The sequence below is a fragment of the Oreochromis niloticus genome, linkage group LG5 (assembly GCF_001858045.2).
Source record: "Oreochromis niloticus isolate F11D_XX linkage group LG5, O_niloticus_UMD_NMBU, whole genome shotgun sequence".
Classification (NCBI taxonomy): domain Eukaryota; kingdom Metazoa; phylum Chordata; class Actinopteri; order Cichliformes; family Cichlidae; genus Oreochromis; species Oreochromis niloticus.
In genome coordinates this window covers 1,967,682-1,977,688 of record NC_031970.2, presented here as the reverse complement: position 1 = coordinate 1,977,688, position 10,007 = coordinate 1,967,682, and the positions used below count along the sequence as shown (strand labels likewise).

The window sequence follows — 10,007 nt, the reverse complement described above, 5'->3', positions numbered from 1 at the left end:
GAGAGAGAGAGAGGGAAATGGGCGCTGGGGGTTGGAGTCATGGGCTGAATAATGTCCCGTGCACGAGCGTGTGTGACGGCAGTGACAGATGGAGGCGGGGATCATGGTGACCTTGTGCGATGATGGCTGTGAACCCGTCCTGACCGGTGTTGTTCTGTGTGACATTAACACAGACGAGTGGGTGCACACGTGGTGTGAAATGTCAGGAGGAAAAGCTCACCCCATGGCAAAATCCTTCACAGTGTCGTGGAAATATAATTAACAAAGTCTGCAGACACGGTCAGCGGTAGTCAACACCTTTATACTCATGCAGATGACAGAGAGAGGGCCTTCAGCTGGTACTCAGCCTCTAAAGATGAGCACAGCGCTTCTTTAAATACAGGTCAGAACAAAAGGCACAGCTCATCTTTGAACCCCCCACAGGGAGAGTTTGCAACCTTTATCTCTTCTGTCTCCTCCTCAGTGTCACCTAAAGACTGCTTCCTGCCTCCTCCCCACTTCCTGAGAGCTATAGGACTTTGGAGTTGACATAACGCCGCAATGCATTGTGGGAGCACGGCACCATATTGGCAGGCCATGAATCAAAACAAACACACTGTGTTGGAAGGAAGATTGCTACTTAAAAGCAGCTCAAAAGAAAAAGGACGGTATAGAGACAGATTGGGTCCAGATGCAAAGAGACGGTAATTGCATTGGAAATGTGGACAAACTCGGCCTGCCTTCGTGCAGAAAGAAACGGCTCTGTTAAACACCACAGCACCAGACACCCCCCCCCCCCATTATGCATGTTTTTATTTATGTGTTTGTTTCCTTTCATTTACCGCTTTTATTCTTTTTTTTTCTTCATCATCTTCTTGTCATCATTATTTATTTGTTTATGTATTTATTTGTCTTTCCATGTCTCCTCTCATTTTCTGCATTGAATAGTCTCTCTCTCTCTCTCTCTCTCACACACACACACACACACACACACACACACACACACCTAATTTTGTTTAAATATAAAAATCCGTATGTTTCCTGTTGATTTCTCTCGAGCCTCCACGCTTCGTCCTGTTGTATGTTTGGTGTCATGTTTCACATTAAATGAAATGACAGAACCTGTTTCAATGGTTTTTTTGAACGATTGTGTGTTTGGCACTTAAATGCACCTTGGGAGTTAAAAAGAGCCCATTCCCATGTGCACAAAAACATTTTTGGCCCATTTATCTTTTTTTTGTGGATAATTAAACGACGACGGCCGAGAGTCTGAAGGAAAAATCCTTGTGATGGCAGTGCCGTCTGGTTTCTAACACTCGGATTCTCCCTTCTGCTCGGGGTCACATGAAAAGATTAATTCCATCTCTTCCCCCGTGCAGTATATTAACAGGAAGAGAGCCAAATGGAGTCTACCTTATCACTAAGGCAGTAATAAAAAGGTGGCTGTGGTGTCCTCCAACAGCTCCAATGAACTCTAATTATTCCAGTTAATCATCACTGATGATGAAAAATGAAACGTATAACAGCAAAAGCAGAAAAACACTCAGTTTCAAACAGGATTAGTGATTATTAATGTTCAGCTTCAAAGTGAGGGAGCTATCATATTAACTATACAGTCATCTAATTGATGCTCATTAGCAGTCATGGTTGCAGGTGAAGGCAGTAGTTATTACAGGATGGTGCATTGTCACGTCATGTATCTCTCCAGCTTTAATGGACTGTATTTAAGACAGAAATAAGATTAGCTGAAATGAGCCTCAGACTCGGGCTGTATCTGCCAAATTGGCTTCCTTCCTGACCCTCCATCAGCTAACTGGGGCTTTCAAAAGGGAATGTAATTAATAGGCAGCACTACAGCACATTTGTCCTCCTTCATGTGATTATCTGTCAGGAAAGATGAGCCGTCGATGTAAGGTCTCTGCACTGATACACTGGCTAATTGTTTGTGAGGACACCCTGGACCTGCTGACAATTCAGCACTATTTTTGAAACGGTAAGAACAAATGATGGCTGATGTTAGCTCAGCTTCACCCAGCTGGTGCAGCTCGATGGGAATGATGCATTTTTACTCAGACTCGGTTTAAACACGACAGACAGACTCGTGCCTGCACTCTGAAACCTGACATGGACAAAGCTTTTCTGCAGCTCGTCATGTGTCAGGTAAAGGTGAACTGGACCTCTGGGCCATGTTTGTGCTGTTAGAGCCTTTGATGACATCATCTGACCAATCATGTGGCTGCTTTCAGGTTATTTAAACTAAAGTGAAGATTCCAGAAACTGGTGTCGCTGCGTTCGTGTGCCCACCTCAAAGGTGAGCGACACACAGAAGTCGAGCGTCTGAGCTCAGTGTCATCCTCCCTGTGCTGACTCAGCTAATGGTCAGCTTTAGATTATAAATCACTGTAATGCTCTGCTAGCTCCTCAGCAGGCTGGGCTCTCTTTCATCACAATAACTGTCTTTAAAATATATTTTTTTATTCATCTTTTGTGTTTTGCAAATAAATAAGAAGAAAGGAAAGAAAGGAGCAGCGGACGCGTCAGTCTCACTCAGGCTGATATCTTTTTAAGGCAACATGAACTGTTGTATAATGAAACTCTGGAAGATGGACTGCTGAGCCCGAGGCCAGTCGCACAGCACTGATGGAGCGAGGTGAGCTACAGCCATTGTTGGGCCAAGTGAAGCGAACGCCTCGAGGGAAACTGCACCTCTCCAACTGTAGGGGAGGTTTAAGAAGCAATACGAAGTGGCCCTGCAGCCCTGTGATTAATCAGTATGATTGCTGGGGACTGTGCAGAGGACTCAGCAGCTGACAGGCCTCTTTCTCTGCTCCGGCTCTGACAGGATAAAAAGCAGAGGAGCTCCCAGAGTAACAGTGAAGGTGCAGGAGGGTCTGAAAGCTCAGACTACAAGCTTCAGCTTCTCGTCAGGCTAATAAGTTTTAATGACTCGCTGCACATCAGCAGATAACGGGTTTATCAACGAGGCCTTCGTGGCAGATGAAGGCAATGAACATGCTGCTCATTGCACACATAATAAAGAGTAAAGACAAGCCAGCTCGCCTGCTCTGGATGTTATCAGTCCATTACATGGCTGCTGTCAGGTCTGCTCTGATGGATGTGGCCTAAACTTCAGAATCAGATATATTTTATTAATCCCGAAGGAACGCAGACCAACAGGAACTCCAGCTTTATTAATTTATCCAAAGCAGAATTTGCAGCACTGTGAAGACATTTGAAGATCTGACTGTAGTTACAATCATGCATCCCATGAAATCACTGAGGGCATTCCTGCAGAGAATAAAAGGCTGTTTGCACTAAAAGGTCACATATAAGGCCAAAAAGGACAAGAGGAGACAGCAACATACTGTATATACACTGAAGGGTAATCAGGGAAGCTGGAGAGAACAACACACAGCTGGACTAAATCATGGACGACGAGACAAGCCAAGCTCAGAGAACTACTAGCTATCAAAATAAAACAGGAAGTGAGAAACTAAACAGAGAAAACAGACATGAAAATACAGCCGATACAAGAGGAGGGAAGACAAACAAACCCAGAATCAAATATATATTTTAATAAATGGACCCAGGACCGTGAGAGAAATGTTGCAGCAAGCTAAAAAAAAAAAAGGTTGCTTCTAAAAATTCACATTTCTCATCATCAGGAAAAAATTTCAGTCTCTTACTATCAGTGTGAGGCTGTGGTGATGCTGTTTCCACAGACCTGTTGGTGGGCTGTGGTTTTGTACCTGCTGATTGCAGTTTGGTGTGAAGTGAACTGTAGTTATGCAGCACACTGGATGCAGTAACACTGCACGCTTTACCTGACGGGTGATCTGGGCTGCAGTAACTACATGAACTGAGATAATGCATTCATTTAGGACAGCAGCAAAGCTTTTCCTTATGTGTGTGCAGTGCAACGCTGCAGACACTTTATCCACGCCGTCCACTCGAACATTATTTCTCCTGTTCGGTATGCGAGGTAAGCTCTGGATCACATGATCATATCGCTGTAATCCTGTTCTGGCATTTGATCGCTTCTTTCAATTTGAGCTCCCTGTGCAGATTTTAGCCTGAGGGCGAGACTGTAGATTATTCTCACGAGTTTCGGTCAGATTTTTATAAGGTGTGAAAGTGGCCACTTCACACTGCATCGAAGGTGCCAGAGGTCAATGAAAATGTCTTTGGTCTATGTTTTATTCAAAGATTCTGTGACAGGAAGAGACGACGAAGGAAAAGGTCAGCGAAGCGCTCGGGTTCTGCTGAGTGACACGAAGAAATGGAGTCAGAGACGCAGCATGACGGCAAGAGAGACAAAGAATGAGGCAGAGGGAGAGATTGGCTTTAGGCGAGTCAAAATGGAGTGAAATGGAGACAAAGGGTGAAGGCAAGAGTGGCAGTCCATTCCCAAAGTGTCAGAGCGAGAGTCGAGTCCCCGAACACAAAGCGAGAGGGAGAGGGCTGGAAGCAGGACAGGACTATCAAACTCTGACGCTGCTCACCGAGAGGCGTCTAACGGCCAAAGGGAGAGATCTTTACATGCTGCCAGTGACCTGCGTAACCCCCGAGTTCGTCCATGACAGGTAACATCTCTGTCCCGGGGACCCTTAAAACTTTAAAAAGTCAACTTTGTGGCTGTTTGGAGAAACTCTGACAGTCATGAGGCGATCAGTGTCGTGGGCGACATCAACACTCTGAAAGGCTCAAAAATCAATCAGCAGAAAGCAGCAGAATGACAGCGGCTCAATAAAAGGCTGCAGCGGGTCGCTCGCCTCCACACGCAGTCACACGCATTTAAAAAACAGGTCATAGGTTCAGAGTGAGCGCTGTGCTACCAGCTGACTGCGGAGATAGCCGCGAGCGCATCTGTTCGTTCAGTTTTATTTCATCTCTGAGGCTCGGCTGAGTAATAAAGACCGATCTGGCATTCGGCCACGCAGCTCGCAGGGCTGGTGCACGCTCGGCTGATTGGACCTAACGAAGGTGGACAACTGAACTGAGTCACTGGTGCGGTGAGCTTCACAGACGAGAGGAGACTCATGTCATTTCCATGGAAGCAGACTCGCAGACCTGAGACTCAGTTTGGAGGCCAGATTGTCAAAGAAGCAACAATCGGCACAAGATTGACGGGTCAGTGGAAGCTGCAGCTGCAGCTGCTGTTCTCAGTCAGGTGATGGCGTTTCTTCAGAGCCACAGGTGCGTCTCAGTCACACAGCAGGTCTTCTTGGGTGTCTTTATCTGACAGTGAGAGTCTGTCATGAAGTTATTGTCCTTCAGTGTTCAGATTTTTGGGGGAGTTTTAGAGCCCAACTTTAAAATGAGCATTTACCCGGTTCCTGTAATATAAAGCTGACACAGTCATGGGTTAGAGTTTTGGCAGTGACACAAAATGGTGATTAATTCCTGATGAGCAGAGTTTGTTGGCTTCTGCTCGTCCTTCCACCTTTTCTCTAAACATGTCCTCAAAGACGGACTTTGTCACGGTCCCCGGGTTCTGTGCGATCATGATTTCATTCTTATCAACCACAGTTTTTGGAGGTTCTTCTTCCTGATAATTATTGTCTCGGAGTTCCCTCCCTTAGAGTTAGAAACACAGTGTGTGTGTGTGTGTGTGTGTGTGTGTGTGTGTGTGTGTGTGTGTGTGTGTGTGTGTTATTTATTTTGTGTGTCTTGTGTCGGTCAGCTTCCCCTTCAAACTCATTAGGTTAGTTACCCTCGGCTGTGTTTTCTGTTCAACTGCTGTTCTGTATTTTTGAACGAGTTCAGCATTAAAGCTGTGTTTCGCTCCTGGTTTCCGGGATCCTGCATTTGGGTCCACATCCTGAGAGGGACACAGCTGATCCTTAACCAACGTCAGCATTCCAGGAGGAATTCTGTAAAAATCTGCACATTTTCCAGCTTGATGGTGCTCCGTATCTTAAGGCAAAAGTGATAACTAAGGTGACGAGGAATATCTGCAGATCTTAATCCCATCAAGAATCCATCACTGTCAGTCCTTGAAAAGTAGGACCACAAACCTTTATCACCTAGGAGCACTGATAAGGCAGGAATGGATCTCCGTCAATCAGGACTTGGCCCAAAAACTGATATCCAGCAAATCCGAGAGAACTGCAGAGACCATGCAGTTAAATATGTTTCCAACAGTGACCGTCTCCAGGAGTCTCCAGGAGTCTCCAGGAGTCTGGGAAGCTCGGGTCTTTGCATGTGAGCTGAGTCTGCTGCTCCCAGCTTTTCTTTTTTCAAAGTGCAGGGTTCCTGTTGTGGAAGAGCTTATTTTAATCCAAACCTCCATAGAAATCACTTTATTCAGTTTTAATGCTTAATCCAACCAGAGAGAGAAAAAACAAACTATTTAAAATAAAAGGAATCAGCGAACAGGTGAAGCTGAACGTGAGCCACGGTCACATGATTGATATTCCTGTGACTGATCCACAAAACACTCCTGACTCCCTGCACCCACATGATCACATGTTTCCTGTTCCCATGTCCGCCCCAGTATATGTACCTACCGTCTTCTCCAGTTTCTTGTCATGTTGTCAGATCACTCGTCTCTGATGTTTTTGCCTCGGTTTAATGAAAGCACTGGACTGTTCTGCCTGTCGGGTTTCTCCTCCTTCCGGTTTCCATCAGACACACCCAGGATGTGATTTCCGGTGCGTCCCACGGTGCATCCAAGCAAACACGGTGGGATAAAACCATCCATCACATATCAGCAGGTGATGAGAAGCCCTCAGCATCGTGTATCTCATATGTCTGCAGTGAGGTTGGCGCTGGCACAACGCCTCCTCAGAAGCGCTTTGACCTCGTCTTGAACCTCCTCTAGTGTCTGTTAATCAAATATGCTGATTCCCCTGAACAAACAGATCAATTATAGTTTGAATAGATTGATTGTTCATTAGAGCTGCTGTTTATCTGCAGCTCCTGTTGTCCTCTCAGTCCAGCCTTGGAGGAGGGTGGAGGGCAACAAACAGTCATTAGCTGTGAAGAAACACACACAGAAGGAAGGTTTAGTGAAGAAAGAGCCACAGGTGGACTGGCGGTGTGCACAGAGAGATCATACACCTGTGAAGTGTTTCAGTGAGGCCTTTTTCCATCAGGCAGCAGTGACGTTAACCTCTGACCTCCAACACACACTCCATTGTGTGTCATTGTGTGTCATGCATTCCCACTGGATCGTAACTACACCAACACAAAACAACAGAAGAGCAGAAATCAGTAGTTTGTGTTGATTGTGCGCTGCTCTGCTGGTAATGCCTTAGGCCTCCAGTAGGGGGAGCTATGAAGTGAAATATCTTCATTGTAAAGTCCATGCAGTCAGACCCAAAGACGATTATACTTGATTTACCAATAATTTCAGTCAGTTAGGCAGTTAGGAGCATAATAATTACTAATCCCAGGGAGGCCCCCCGTTTGGGGCAAACTTCTCCCAGCCCAGAGGGGGCGCTCCAGTTTTTTCAGCAGAGAAAAACTGCTGTTGTCTAAGTGTCGGCTGCAGGACCTGAGACATGCACCAGCTTATTCTGGTTTCAGCATGGATCTGTATGTTGGCTCTACAGCAGGACACGAGGACAGACCAGCTGGTATGGTATCTATGTTTTATACTAGTCATCTGCATCCTGACCACTTACTTTTGCACCAGGGCAGGTCTGGTCTTATTACGGATTCTACATAACAGGATCTGCGTAAGAATAGTGGAAGGAGAAACAGTCTGAAATGCTTCCAGATTAAAAAGTTGCTGCAGATTTTGCTGCTTCTCTCTGGCTTCACATCTGAATCTGAGACATAAATAGTCTGAAGTCAGTTTTAGAACCAGAGGAGGAAAGCGAGGACGAGAAGTGGATAGAAAAACGATGAAATGGAGGAGAGAGATGGAGAGATCAAAGTGGATACAGTAACAGGAGGAGAGGCTGGGGATGGGTTAAGCAGAGGGCTGATAAATCTGCGGGGCTTAATTATTGTCTTCTTCACACATTGCTTTCTCTCACACATTATTCTATCCATCACGAGGACGGTACACAGCCGGGAGGATTACACAGTCATTTCTCCTCGCCTCGTTCAGAACCTTCAGAGCTGTGGGGCTATAAATACCACAGAGCTGCTGCCTGTTCCAGTTTCCCTCTGCCCAGTTTGTAACATAAGATAAAACAGCATTAATTATCAATAATTCAATAATTAATCAGCACAAGATGAAGAAATGCTTTCTTCTCTGAGATTCCATCACCTGACAAAAGTGCATGCACAGACTGCAGTTCTGCTGTTGTTCATGGTTAAAGGCAGCTTCCATTGACCGATTCATGTTAGGGTAGGAACGCCTTTGTTACCCCCACCTCAGCATCTTTTATATTCTCTCCACTCATTTCTGTTAAAAAGCTCGGCTTTCTGCTTTAAGAGTCCTCGGGCAAGGCTCTGAGCGTGAGTCTCGATAGCAGCATGTGGCTCAGACAGAAAACACACTCCATCTCAATATTCCCCGTTTACCCCGACTTTATCTTCATTACTCGCCGCAGTGTGGATTCACCGATAAGATGCACGAACGAGATACACGGAAACAATTCTGCGACAAGATACTCTGCAGTGTCTTTTCACTGCGATGGAGTCGTGATTAGACCCTCTGTGTGCGTTTATGGCTTATTTTTCTCTCTGTGCTCGAGAACAATGAAAAGTCAGCGACTGTGCTCCAGACTCATGAAAGGGCCCCGACACTCCTGCTGAGGAACGATGCCCCCAGACTGGTAGAGACACAAAGTCGTGTCATTTGTAGTCAATGACATATATTTTCCCGCTCAGCGCGTCTGTTTATAACCAGACCGGATCTCCTCGTGTCTGTCTTGCTTCTGTCTGCGGCTGTTTGTGTCTCTTTGCTTCTATTCGTGGTTGTTTTGTGTCTCGTTTTGAGTTTTTTGCTTCCAGCTTTTGTCTTTTTGCACTTCTTTGTGTCTTTTTTGTTGTTTTGCATCTAGTTTGAGTTGTTTTGTTTCAGTTTGGTTCTCATGTCTTCCATCACTTATCCAGATCAGAATTGTTGGGGGAGCAGTTTAAGCAAAGATGCTTCAGATTGTACTGTAAGTGTCCTCGGTCTCCTTTCAGTTGGAAACGCCTGCCTCGGATTCATCCAGAAGAACTCCTGCTCCTTTGTTGTCTGCTGTGAGGTCCTCCTGAATGACTCAGCTGAGCACAGACACTCTTTAGAGGAAGCTCATTTCTGCTGCCGGTATCCACAATCTCATTCTTCAGGTCACGACTCACAGCTTGTGGTCATGCCGAGGCTAATAGATGAACCAATAAAAACACAACATTGCCTTCACTTTCAGCTCTCTCTTCACATTGGATCTACCGGTCCATTTATCAATCTCCCCCTCTCGTGAACCAGACATCCTTGATCTTGCAGGTACTCCCCAAATCTGAGTGTCCATCCCGTTCTGTGATCCATGCCTTCACTGTTCAGTGAAAACAGCAGAATGCAAATAATAAAAGATGTGATCCCGAGACCCCCTGACTCTCAGGTGTCTGAGCTCGTACCTCAATGGCTCCTTTAGCCATCCACTCTGACTTGAGGTGAAACTGCAGTATTTCTCTCTGAAGGAAAATCAGCATCTCTGTGAGGCTCTGTTCAGCCAACAGGTTGATATTAGCACCAACTTTGAACTGGGGATCATGACTATGAAATTCACCCTGAAGCACAAAGGTGGAGCTGTTACGATGGAGCTCAAGTCATCAGGGTTCATCGTCTGGAAACCACAAATGTGCAAAAACAGGCCTCCTGTGAGGTTTTTCTTCTTCTCTCTTTCTTTGCCTCCAAAGTTCAAACACATCGGCCCATTTACCTTCAGAAGCAGCTCAGTCACTGACACGCTTGACTGCATTAAAACATCAGACTGCGATCTTCTCGAGACACATTCAATAAGCCTGCGGGACTCCTGCAGGGAGCCCATATGTGCGCTGCAGTCGATGAGCATCCACGTCTGAAAAGAAGCTTAAACTTCCTGTGGCAGCACTGCCTCTGCAAAGAGCTCCACAGACATGCAAAC

The 10,007-nt window shown here is 45.8% G+C and overlaps 1 long non-coding RNA gene across 1 annotated transcript; it reads left to right on the top strand.

The window, feature by feature from the left end:
* Positions 1–3,170: 3,170 nt before the first annotated feature.
* LOC112846843 (uncharacterized) lies at positions 3,171–9,328 on the top strand. Its single transcript, XR_003220024.1, has 2 exons — positions 3,171–5,175; positions 9,067–9,328. It is a non-coding gene; the product is annotated as an uncharacterized LOC112846843 (long non-coding RNA).
* The last annotated feature ends 679 nt before the right edge of the window (positions 9,329–10,007 follow it).